The following is a 12,850-nucleotide window of genomic DNA, read 5'->3' as shown; positions in this document are numbered from 1 at the left end:
GCGAGAGACCCGGCGGCGGCGGCGGCGGCGGCCGCGGGGGGGCGGGGGGCGGCGCCGGGGGCGGGGCGGCTCCGCAGGCGCGGCGCGCAGCTTCCTGGTCTGGCGTCGGCTGGAGAGGCGACCGCAGGTTGAAGTGGAGCCCCACCCGCCAGCGGCACTTGTCGAGGTTCCCGCCGTGCGCTCGGGGGACGACGGGGTCAGCAGGTAGCGAGCCGGGACGGAGCGCGTGTGTCCGTGTGAGGGACGGACGGAGGGAGGGAGGGAGGCAGCGGAGACCGTCTCGCCCAGCCTTTCGCCCTGAGGAGAAGGAACCAGAAGCTGAGGGGAAAGTTCGTCGTGGTGGAGCGGAAAGAAGCATTTCCTCGTGCGGCCCCGCTCCGCGGGGCAAGTTCCAGGGAGAAGAAGGGGCGGGGGGGCGGGGATGGGCAATGGGGTTTTGGCTCCGCCAGTGCCCGCTGTGGTTGGTGGGGCGGAGGGCAGGGCAGGGCACGGCAGCCAAGAGTAGGTGGAGCCAGTGGCAAAAACAGGCAGCGTGCAGGCATTTTCTCTCGCACGCATACGCAGAGAGAGGCAGGCACTCTCTCTGTCCCTCTCTCTCAGGGGCAGGTAGGCACCCCCCCACACACACACAGAAGGAAGGAGGCAGGCATCTCTCTCTCTCTCGCTCTCTCACTGGCAGGTAGGCATTCCCGCCCCCCCATACACTCCCGGAGTGCCGGAGCGAAAGAAAGAGGCAGGTACGCAGGCATTCTCTCTCTCTCACTGGCAGGTAGGTATCCCCCCCACACACACACACGCATACAGACATACACAGAGAAAGAAAGATGCAGGTAGGCATTCTCTCTCTCTGACAAGTAGGCATCCCCCCCCCCCCACATACACTCCCAGAGAGAGAGAAAGAGGAAGGTAGGCAGGCATTCTCTGTCTCTCACTGGCAGGTAGGTATCCCACCCCACCCCCCAACACACAGAGAAATAAAGAGACAGGTAGGCATTATTTCCCCCCCACACACAAACAAGCATTCTTTCTCTCTCTCTCTCTCTCTCTCTCACACACACAGACACACACACACGCATTCTCTCTCAGGCAGGTATTTCCTCTTTCTCCCCCAGCCCTGTCTTTCAGGCAGGGTTTTCTCCAAAGCATCTGGATAAGCCATGTGCCCAAGCCAACTTCCAAGTGCTGGGCTCCCCAAGGAAGAGAGGAGCCTGCCTGGTGTGCTTTGTCCCCTCTCAAGCTCCCCTGGTGGAGTCAGTCAGCTTGCCTGCTCCCTTCCTCATTGCACAGATGATCACATGGCTTCTGGGCTGTACGCTGGAAAGGGGGCTCCCTTCCCCACCATGTAGCACAGAAACTGTACTGTCTTCCCATGGAGAGACAGAGCACTCCCCTTTTCTGTGGGCAGATGGTTGGGTGGCTTCTGGGCTGCTCTGTGAGAAAGGGAACCCCCTTCTCACAGCACAGCAGAGTAACACAGGGAAAAGCTGAGCAGAGGCAAAAAGAGCTGCTCAGTCAGCAGCCCCCACCTCAAGGCATTCCTGGCACCATGAGGCAACAGCGGGCTTATCTTCCACTCACCTTTCCTGTTGGGAAAGGTGAGGGCTAAAGGAAGCTTTCAGGAACTGCCGATTGAAGGCGTATGGCATGCCTAGATGCAGGCAGGCAGATGAGGGGCTGCTCCAGAGTCTCTCCCTCCCAAGGCCTCCTCACCTCAAATGCACTTGTGTTCATTCCATTGCATTCAATCCTAGGTGAGGCTGCACTACATAGGCACAAAAGGCTTGGCTGGGGGTGTTGGTCAGAAAGCCACACTAGCAGTAATAATAATAGTGGTGGTGGTAGTGGTGGTGGTGGTGATGATGATGGTTTGGCTTGGGGAACCAGTCAGGATGAAACTATGTATTAATTTTATTAGATTTTATTTATTACATTTCTATACCACCCAATAGCTGAAGCTCTCTGGGCAGTTCCCAACAATTAAAACCATAAAATACAGTACAATAAAACATAATAGAAAACTTTTAGAAGTTTAAAACTACAGTTTAAAACTAAAGTAAAAACCAGCAACAGTAAAAGATTTAAAAATACAATAAGAGCAATTCTGTGGCCCCTGTACTCCAACCTTGGACGAGGGAGTCAGAGAGCTGACCCCAGATCCCTCTCCCTTTCACTGGTGTAGAAAGAACCAGCTGCTTCCCTGAGGTCAGAAAAGCAACCTTAGAGGAGGAGGAAAGGGGGTGTTCTGAGAGAAGCAGACGGGAGGAGACTGGAGAGGCCAGGATGCGAGTTATCCTGAGCCTCTTCCCCTTTGTGTCCAAAGTGCCTTTGCTGGATGGGCTGAAAGGCCTGTCTAGTGAAAATGCAGGAGATTGGAGGATGGGAAGCTGAAGATCACTTCCAGCACTCCTTCTGCTTGGTTGGCTTCAGCCCAACAGGGCATAGGAATCTCAGAAGCCCCCAAGTTCGAAGGCTTCCAAGGGGCGAGGGCAAAGTCCATAGGATTGCACCCTAACAGATTTAAAAACAACAGAAACAGGAAGACTAAAATGTCTGGGGAAATGTTACCTGGTGCCAAAGACCACACAGCATAGGTCTGAAGCAAGCCTCTCTGGGAAGGGCATTCCACAACCAGGGTGCACAACAGAAAAGGCCCTCTCCTCAGTAGCCACTTGTCTCACTTCATGGGGTGGGAGCAGCCAAAGAAGGGTCTCTGAAGATGATCTTAGGTTTTGGGCAGGTTTATATGGGGGGAGACAATACTTCAGGTAATCTAGCCCCAAGCTCTGAGGGCTTTGAAAGTTAATACCAGCACTTTGAATTGGGGGAAGCAGGCTGAGTGTACTATCCAATGTTCTGCCTGGTTAAAAGTCTGTGGAGAATCTCAGCAAGACAAGTAGGGGATAATCCAAGGGACATGAGGCAGGCAAGCATCACCAAAGAAGGAAGAGTGAGAGAGAACAGCCAAGTGTGCAAATGTACTAGGCAGTGGCCAAAGGATAAACCATTTGACTTGCTTCTGAGCTGAAGAAGCTGTGAAGGAAACTGGAGGAGGCACAAAGCAAGTGAATTGCTGTGGCTGGTTGAGTCTGGGGACAGGAGAAAGAACAGACTCTGGCAGAGCCCCTGAGAAACAGCCATCTCTGCTCGCCTCCCACTTCCAGTGATGTATTGGGTCCAGTCCCCCCTGCCACCCAGAGAAAGTGGGCAGGACTTCTTTGAACTGTCACTTGCCTGCTTTGGAAGTGGGGGTGGAGGAAATGTTGCCACTACAGGTGATATCAGAGTGTCCTACCCATGTGGGGTGTTTGTGCATGTATGTGTGCACACACAGAATTCCCAGTGACCCTTCTGTTGGCAGCAGTGGTGTTTGGAGCCTCAGCAGCTGCCCAATGCTGCTGACACTAGAGGGCAGGTACACTGCTGATTCTGAGCTAAACACTGCTCTGTGGTCCATTGGGTGTCACTGTATGGGTGCCTGAATGCCTGAGTGAGTGACAGAACATTAGTGAATCCCAGATGGATGTGCTCGCCCTGTTTTGATAGTGGTGTACCTCTGAGATAAGCAGTACTTGTGTCTTTGACCCACTGTACGCATGCGGCAGTATTGAGGTGATAGAATAAACTGTACCAATTCAGCCTGAAGGTGAGGGTTGCAATTTTGAACGCTTTTCCATATAAAAATGAGAATTTTTTTCTGCAAGTAAGAAAACTCTAGTACATCCAAGAGAACGGTTTAAGCCCATCACACTCCCTACTTGGCTAGTTTTCTACTTGCAGGAAGTATTATACTTGCAGGGGAGGACTTCTATCTCTCTCACAGTCTGGATGGTACAATTCATTCTGTCATGTGTAGACCAGGCTGTAATTACTATATTAACATAATCATATATAGATATTAATAATAAAGTTAGTGGATTAAAGAAATGTAGCTGATAGCATGGATTTTAGTGTTGTTGTTGTTTTTAAAAAATTGCACATGAAGAAAAACAATAGTTTTGAAGAAGAAACATTACTTTGTTTTAAGATTATGCCTCCAACATGTTGCAGTAGGCATTGTCTTAGATGAGGCAGTGTGAGAGAGAATGGGACTGTTTCCTCTAAATGTGATTTTTAATCAAATTAATTGAGAAAGAGTTGTAGCCCTAGTTATTTGCAAAATGCCTGTCATTATGACTCAGGGTGCATATATGGAAGGAGAGCATGCATAGTGCAAGAAGTGCTGTGTGTGTGTTTCTGTGCACTCTGCACACAGATATGTGTTGTAACCATTTGCCACTGAGACCTGGGCCACCCAGTGTCCTCTTGAAAGCAGCCCTTTACTTTTCCTATATAAGTAAGTGGCCATCATTCACTATTATATGGGGGAGTAAGGGAGCACGCTTTGGGCCACCAGTGGGGTGAGAGCCAAATCTGCCCTTGATAACTAGACTAAGTGAGAATGAACTCTGCTTCTTCCTTGATCACGCTCACATGTGATGGTACATTGGGAACTGTCTTACAGATATAGATTATTATTATTACTGCCTTTATACAGAGCCTTAAGTCCCATGGCACTTTACAAAAATTTAGGTTTGTGCCTGGAGGGAGCAATCCTACCGGGATAGGCGGCTGCCTCCGAACTCAGAGGCGACTGCCTATCCAATGCAGGGCAAGAGACGCACGGAGGGGATTATCCCCTCTGTGTTTCACCTGCCCTGCATTTACAGCTAGACGGCCGATTTCGGCTATCTAGCTGCGGGAAGGTGGAGCGGGGGAAGCTGCTGCCGGGCAGCAGGTTGGATGTGTCGTACTGGCATTTCCGCCTTCCCCACCCCGGAACGCCCCATTTTCTCCACTTCATGCTCCTTTTCAGAGCGCGGGGCCATTCTGAGCTTCCTGCGAGGCAGAGTGGGAGGGGGTGAAGGTTAGTTCTCAGGGGACTGACCTTGGAGCTCGGGCTCCGAGGTCAGTTCCCGGAAACCGACATATCTTATGGCCATGTAGCCACTGACTAGCCGCTATAGGATTGCTCCCTTAGGAGCTTACAATCTGAATTTAGACTGTGGGTGGGGTGAGGGAAGAAGACAACAGAAAGAGAAAGAGGCAATGGTAACAAGGGGTGAATATGAGCAATGTGTAATGTGATCCACCATGTGTGACACAAAGATAACTGCCCAATTTGCACATAATGACAATCCATGGGTTGTTTAACCCATGAACTGCTGGGGCTGAGTCTGTGTGAACCCAAACTCTGGGTTGTTGAAGGACAAACAACCCAGAGTTCCAGGTTCTGACATTGCATCAAACAGGAATGGGTTGTTTGAGAAATTGGATGTAAAGCAGAAGTGGTGAGCGGGCAGAAGGCAGCATGCTCACCTACTCCCACACAGCCCCAACAATTCATGGGTTAAACTACCCATGAATTGCTATTACATGTGAACCAGGTCATAGTGAGATGTAAAGTTATTATGACATAAACTTTCGTGGATTATAGTCCACTTCATCAGATGTGTGAAAGGACCAGATGCTGCAACAAACCCAGATGCCAACTCTGTTCCGATGTCTACTCTGCTAGTGCTATTACAGGACCAAATAATGCCATCCGCAACATCAGGGATTCATTCACTTGCTCATCTTCCAATGTGATATATGCTATCTTCTTTCAGCAGTGCTCCGCTGCGTTCTTCATAAGGCAAACGGGCCAGTCTCTAAAGAAAATAATAAATGGACACAAATCTGAATGGACATCAGAAATGGCAATATTAAAAAACATCTTCTCCCGCTTTCTCACTGACCTTTGAGTCATCATTGTAGAACAAACAAAGGGAGATTAGAGCAAGAGTTACAATTCATCATGAGGTCCAGTTCTATCTCCAGAGGCTTGAATTGGGTTAAAGGTTCTTCATCACAATACAAGTGTTAATTGGCTTACCTAGTGCCAGGATGTTTGTGTTATCAGCAATGACTTATTTTGGTGAATCACCACTGTTAATACTTTCTGCATTTATTTTCTCTCTGACCTCACCATTTACAATTTTATGCATTTATCACCCAAATTTATATACCGCTTTCCACGGAGTTATCAAAGCAGTGAACATGCAATATCATTGCCACCAAAATACAACAATAAGACTCCACAATAATAAATAAATACTAATCAGCAATAAAACTACATACTGTGCTGTGCATAGCTGGCTGGGTCACATCTCAGAGAAAGCTTGTATGAAGAGATCTGTCTTAAGTAGGGATGCCATGGGAGTCTGAGAGGGGGGTGGAGTCCAACAGATACCCTCACTCAGCTTCTTGGACTCTCGTCCATGGACTGCTACCACTTACCTGCCCTGTTCAGTTCCTTGGGCGAGCTGCTGGGCGAGCTGCAGCACTTGATAAGCAGGCGCGGGTGCCCAACTCCTCAGTGAGGCACCATTTTGCGTAGAAATGGCAGCTCATTTTCTGTAAAAGATGTCTTACACAAATGGTGGCTGTAAAGCAGCCATGTACGCAAGGTTACAGGTGTGAATAGACTGCCTAGCAGCTCGCCCAGAGAACCAAATGGGCAGGTAAGTGACGGTTGTTCAACAAGCTGCGTGCGGGGCAGGGGCAGGATGGTTCGTCCATCCCTAGTCTTAAGGAGATGTCTAAATGAAGTCTGAGGGCACAATCCTATGCATGTTTAGACAGAAAGAGGTCCTACAACTTTCAGCATTCCCCAGCCAGCATGGCTGGCTGAGGCATGCTGGGAGTTGTAGGACTTTTTTCTGTCTAAACATGCATAGGATTTCTCTCTAAATGTACACTCTCTGCCTCCCGATGGTATATATACCTGAAACCTTTGATAACACTTCATGCATCTTATAAAGTGGAGTCTAGCACACAAAAGCTTATACCATAATAAAATTGTTAGTTCATAAGGTGCCACAAGACTCTTTGTTGTTTTTGCTGCAACAGACTAAAATGGCTATCCCTCTGGGATGTATTTGTGACACTAAGGAAAGGCTACAATGGGAGTGGCCATGAGCTGAGTGGATTGCATGTTTTTCCGACATTCCAGTGATGTTTGCCTGTACTTTTCAAGATTAGATCAGTTACCAACGAGAATGAATTTTTTACTGACACTCCATTTCTGTCCTCTTTCGTTGCTGACTGTGACAGCTCCATTATGTGTGTATGAGTGAGAGTGAGTAGGGGATGGGTGGGAGGCATGGAGTTTCTTTGTGTATGGGTATGTTGGCTTGGTGCATATGATTATTTTGCACACAATGTCAGACAATGTGCAGTCTGACTCCATGTTGATTTCCCCTTCTCCTCCAAGTATAGTGGTCTGTCTTCAAGTGGAAGGATGTGCTAAGTGCTGTACAACAGGCACCTTTTGCTGGTGGTGTTCATGTTTCTAGTACTGGAAATGTGAGAGACTCTAGTATAGACATGGTGTGCTTATCATCTCAGTAGTGTGTGATTCTTAAATGTATGTGACAGGTATATGTACAATGCTGACAAAGTGATGGTGTGAGAATCTTGAGTGTACCATCTTTGTATATAGGTTAGCAATCATGCACTTACCAGTGAACTTCAGCATGGCTGAGCGGAATTCTCAAGAGCGTCTTGGGTACTAACATTTGGGTTAGTTGACGTTGTTGAAATCTTTGACATGTATGCAGAGAACATTATAACTATATGTGTTTCCAATAAATATCAAATGACAATCCTAGCAAACTGACTTTTTCAACTCCTCCCATCATGAATAGTTATAAAGCAAACAATTGTCAATCTGTCTTTCACATTAGGGTACAAAATAAGGATTTTATGTACTCACATTTCCTTCCTTTGGGACTTATGTCTAAGTAAGTAAATGCATAGGATCAGGCTGCATGGTTGTGATTCTAAGTACACTTGCTTTGAAATAAATTCCATTGAAATGGATGGGACTTCATTCCAAGTACATGGGTTTTGGACCAGCTGCAAGGCTCTCTCAACTGTAACACCAGATCGCTGTTTCAGGGTAAAAGATAACGGGAGGGAAGCATGAAATGTCATTAGGCTGACCTGTTGGTTGCATTTCTCTTATTGGGACATGGAAGTTGATGTAAATGGACTGGAGTATTGGGGGAAAAAATTGTTATAAAGCGATGAAGCCTTTACCTTTATTTTATTAGATTCCTTGAATTCTCTCAAACTTGTCAGTATTCCACAGATGTAGCTCCTCGCACATAATGTGTGATTATCTATGAAAAAGTTTTTACATTATTCATATTACTAGATTGAGGGGGAATATGATAGCACTTTTCAAGTACCTAAACAGTGTGACACAGAAGGGGGCTGCAACCTGTTCTCTATCATCCAAGTCTGTAGGACACGAAATAATAGGCTTATGTTACAGGAAGGCAGATTTCGGCTGAACTTGAGGAAAAACTTCCTAACCATCAGAGTAGGCAGACAGTGGAACCAGCTGCCAAGGGAGGTGGTGGGCTCTCCATCACTGGAGGTATTCAAGCAGAGACCGGAGAGCCATCAATCAGGGTTGCTTTACACTAGATTCATGCACTGAGCAGAGGGTTGGACACAATGATCTAAATGGCCCCTTTCAACTCTATGATTCTAGTATTAGTATGTACAAGTGGAACTACAATAAAATGTTGCAGCATGGAATGGTTCTCCTTGGGAATCCAGCCACTCTATTCCATTCTGCCCCCCACCCCCATATCTCAGTTTAATGTTCCTCCCGCCAACAGTCAGCATTCAGTGCCCACTGAGCATGCTCAGTCCTCACTGGACTATTTTTACATTTCCCTCAGGAATCCAAAGATGTTTTGTACTTCTGCAAATCTTTTGGTTCCCCCCGAGCCTGCTGATACTTCTCTCTTGTGTGTGGATGGTACAGTTTTGATTACATAAGGCTGGCACTTGGAAAATTGAGGAGATACCTGAATGATGATACTAATAATAGTATCAGTAGGTTGAAGTAATTCATCATTTAGGAATTGCCTTTAAGATCCACTTTGTATTTATATAATATAGGCAGAGGGAGATACAGAGGGGGGAGACAGTCACACTCTAAAGGCAGAGGGTGTAACAATAGGGTGCTGACTGTCCCTAAACTGTTCCCCAATTCAAATAACCTGGATGGCCCTGGCAACAGATCCCCTGGGTTGAAACTGCTGCTGCTGAATGCCAGGTCAGTGAGTGGTAAAACAACTGCTATCCAGGACTTGATCCTGGATGAGCACACTGACGTGGCTTGTATTACAGAGACCTGGCTGGATGAAGCTGGGGGGGGGGGTAATCTCTCTCAGCTCTGCCCTCCAGGGTTCTCTGTTCAGCAGGCAAGAGCTGGGAGGTGCGGAGGTGGAGTGGCAGTGGTCTATCATGATTCGATCCCCCTTACCAGGTTTCCTATCCCGCAGTCTGCTGGGTTTGAGTGTGTGTATTTGAAGGTGGGTGCCCGGGACAGAATAGGGATTCTGCTGGTGTACCATCCACCCCACTGCTCAACAGTCTCCCTTCCTGAGCTAGCCGGGGTAGTCTTGGGGTTGGTGTTGGAGACCCCTTGGCTTGTTGTGATGGGGGATTTCAACATCCATGCTGAGGCTGCCCTGTCGGGAGCGGCTTAGGACTTCATGTCCGCCATGACAACCATGGGTCTATCTCAGAAGGTATCTGGCCCCACCCATGCTGTTGAGCACACTCTGGACCTCGTTTTCTGTGCCGGATGGGGTGATAATGATCTGAGAGTGGAGGAGCTCTCTACAGTTCCCTTGTCATGGAGAGATCACGTCCTGGTGGGGTTTAGACTTGCTGGCACTCGGAACCTCTGCAGGGGTGGAGGGCCGATTAAGATGGTCCACCCTGGGAGGCTGATGGATCCGAATGGTTTCCTGACGGCTCTTGGGGATTTTCCTGTTGCCTCGACAGGCGATTCTGTCGAAGCTGTGGCCGATCTCTGGAATGGAGAAATGACCAGGGCCGTGGACACAATCTATCCTGAGCGTCCTCTTTCACGAAGTGGAGCTGCACCAGCACCCTGGTTTTCTAGGGAGCTGGCAGTGATGAAACGAGTGAGAAGACGACTGGAGTGACGTTGGCAGAAAACTCGGAATGAATCTGATTGAACATGGGCTAGAGCCTATTTGAAGGCCTACTCTGCGGCAATACGGGCAGCAAAGAAAATATTTTTTTCTGCCACTATTGTGTCTGCAAAGAGCCGTCCAGAGGAGCTGTTTCAAGTGGTTAGGGGTCTTTTACACTCTAGCCCGCAAGAAGATAATTTAAACCGCTCGACAGCCCGCTGTGAACAATTTGCTCACCACTTTGCAGACAAAATCGCTCGGATCCGCTCTGACTTGGACGCTATAGTTGCTACAGACCCAGTGGATGTAACTTTGGCCCCTGCTTGTCCAGTGTTGTTGGATACTTTTCAATTTGTACAGCCTGGGGATGTGGACAGGATCCTGGGAGAGGTGAGTGCCACCATGTGTGTTCTAGATCCTTGCCCTTCCTGGCTCATAAAAGCAGCCAGAGGTGGACTGGCCAAGTGAGTAAGGGGAGTGGTTAATGCCTCCCTTAGGCAAGGCAGAATTCCAGCCTGCTTTTTTTACCTTTGTTAAAAAAGCCCTCCCTGAACCCCACTATATTGGATAATTATTGGCCAGTCTCCAGTATTCCATTTCTGGGCAAGATACTGGAGCGTATGGTGGCCTCCCAACTCCAGAGATTCCTGGATGAGACAGATTATCTAGATTCATTTCAATCTGGCTTCAGACCTTGTTATGGGACAGAAACAGCTTTGGTCACCTTGGTGGATGACCTGTGCTGGGAACTAGACAGGGGGAGTGTGTCCCTGTTGGTTCTGCTGGACCTCTCAGCGGCTTTCGATACCATCGACCATGGGATCCTTCTGAGCCGCTTCGCTGGGATGGGACTTTGAGGCACTGTTTTACAGTGGCTCCATTCCTTCTTGGAGGGGCGGACCCAGAAGGTGGTGCTGGGGGACTCCTGTTCGACTCCCTGGCCATTGGCTTGTGGGGTCCCTCAAGGTTTTGTTTTGTCCCCCATGCTATTTAACATATACATGAAACCACTGGGGGAGGTTGTCCAGAGTTTTGGGGTTCGGTGTCACCAGTATGCTGATGACACCCAACTCTACTTTTCCTTTCCATCTAATTCAAGGAAGCTGTTGGGGTGCTGAACCGGTGTCTGTCAGCAGTAATGGACTGGATGAGGGCAAACAAATTGAAGCTTAATCCACACAAGACAGAGATGCTCCTGGTCAGTCGAAAGGTAGATCAGGGAATAGGGATACAGCTTGTGCTGGATGGGGTTACACTCTCCCTGAAGACACAGATTCACAGCTTGGGTGTACTTCTGGATTCAGCCCTGAGCCTGGATGCCCAGGTTTCAGCAGTGGCCAGGAGTGCATTTGCACAGTTAAAGCTATTGCGCCAGCTGCGCCCATTCCTTGAGGTGTCTGACTTGGCCACAGTGACACATGCCTTAGTTACATCCTGTTTGGATTACTGTAACGCACTCCACGTGGGGCTGCCTCAGAAGAGTGTTCGGAAACTTCAGCTAGTTCAAAGAACTGCGGCCAGACTGCTGACTGGGCTGGCTATAGGAAACATACAACTCCCCTGTTAAAACAGCTTCACTGGCTCCCAGTCTGTTTCCGGGCACAATTCAAAGTGCTGGTTATGGCCTATAAAGCCCTATATGGCTCGGGTCCAGGTTATCTGAAAGACTGTATTCTCCCTTATGAGCCTACTCGTGCCCTGAGATCTTCAGGGGAAGCCCTTCTCTCTGTCCTGCCATCATCACAGGCACGCCTGGTGGGAACGCGGGAGAGGGCCTTCTCGGTGGCTGCCCCAAGGCTCTGGAATTCCCTTCCCAGGGAGGCGAGAGTGGCACCGTCCTTGATATGTTTTCATCGGCATGCAAAAACTTTTTTGTTCCAGCAGGCCTTTGGGGATAACTAGTCTGGACCTGGGAAAATGTGACGTATGGATACCATTTTTGTTGTTCTGGTTGTCTTTTAATGTTTTAATATTTTTACAATTTTAATATTGATGATTTAATTATACTTTTAACTTTTGTACAGTTGTATTTATATTTCTATTTATAGGTTTTAACTGTAGCAGTTTTGACGTCGTAAGGCCGCCTTGAGTCCCGGTATTGGGAAAAAGGCGGGATATAAATAAATATAATAATAATAATAATATTAATATTAATATTTTAGGCCATTTTTCCACCCAAAGGTCTTCAAAGTAACTTACAATTTAAAAACCCAGTGAATTACAGAACCAAAACAATCTTAACATAAATATGAAAAAAACGAACACAAAGCAGCAGCAAAACGTTCTTCCAGCTACAGAAATACAGCATTCAAGACCACCCCCCTGACAAAATAAAACAGGCTTTATAATTGGTCTAAAAGCCTATAATTTGGGGGTCATACAGGTCTCGAGGGGAGAGACCTCCACAACTAGGCACTGCCACTGAAAAGGCCTTGTTCCATGTCACTACCAACCACGCTTCTGATAGTGGCAGTAAAGAAACAAGTCCTCTGCTGAAGATCTCAGCAAGTGTTCAAATGGGAGAAGACAGTCTTTAAGATACCCTCGTCCCAAACTGTAAAGTACAGTTGTGCTCTAATACTGACAAATTTGCAACTTCTATATAAAGTGGGGGTAATTAAATTTCAGCTACTGTAAAACATTAGTTATTTACTGCAATTCTACCCTCTTCCTCTGAGGAACACAGAGTGTCTTACATCAATTTCCCAAACAGTCTCCTATCTAGGTGGATTACGGGGCCACAACAGTAGGACCGCATTGTGTGTGTGTGTGTGTGTGTGTGTGTATGTGTTTACCATTCTCTTCTT

The 12,850-nt window shown here is 47.8% G+C and overlaps 1 protein-coding gene across 6 annotated transcripts in view; it reads left to right on the top strand.

The window, feature by feature from the left end:
• Positions 1 to 56: 56 nt before the first annotated feature.
• Positions 57 to 12,850, top strand: part of PTPN3 (protein tyrosine phosphatase non-receptor type 3) — a 119,165-nt gene continuing 106,371 nt past the window's right edge. For all 6 annotated transcript variants that reach the window (XM_084857556.1, XM_084857558.1, XM_084857554.1 and 3 more), the window contains exon 1: positions 57 to 204. The gene's annotated coding sequence lies outside the window, so the exon portion shown is untranslated. The remainder of the gene's footprint in view (positions 205 to 12,850) is intronic.

The sequence above is a fragment of the Heloderma suspectum genome, chromosome 5 (genome assembly GCF_057233095.1).
Source record: "Heloderma suspectum isolate Gila_16-S chromosome 5, 16-S_ref, whole genome shotgun sequence".
Classification (NCBI taxonomy): Eukaryota; Metazoa; Chordata; class Lepidosauria; order Squamata; family Helodermatidae; genus Heloderma; species Heloderma suspectum.
This window is presented reverse-complemented; position numbering and strand designations above follow the sequence as displayed.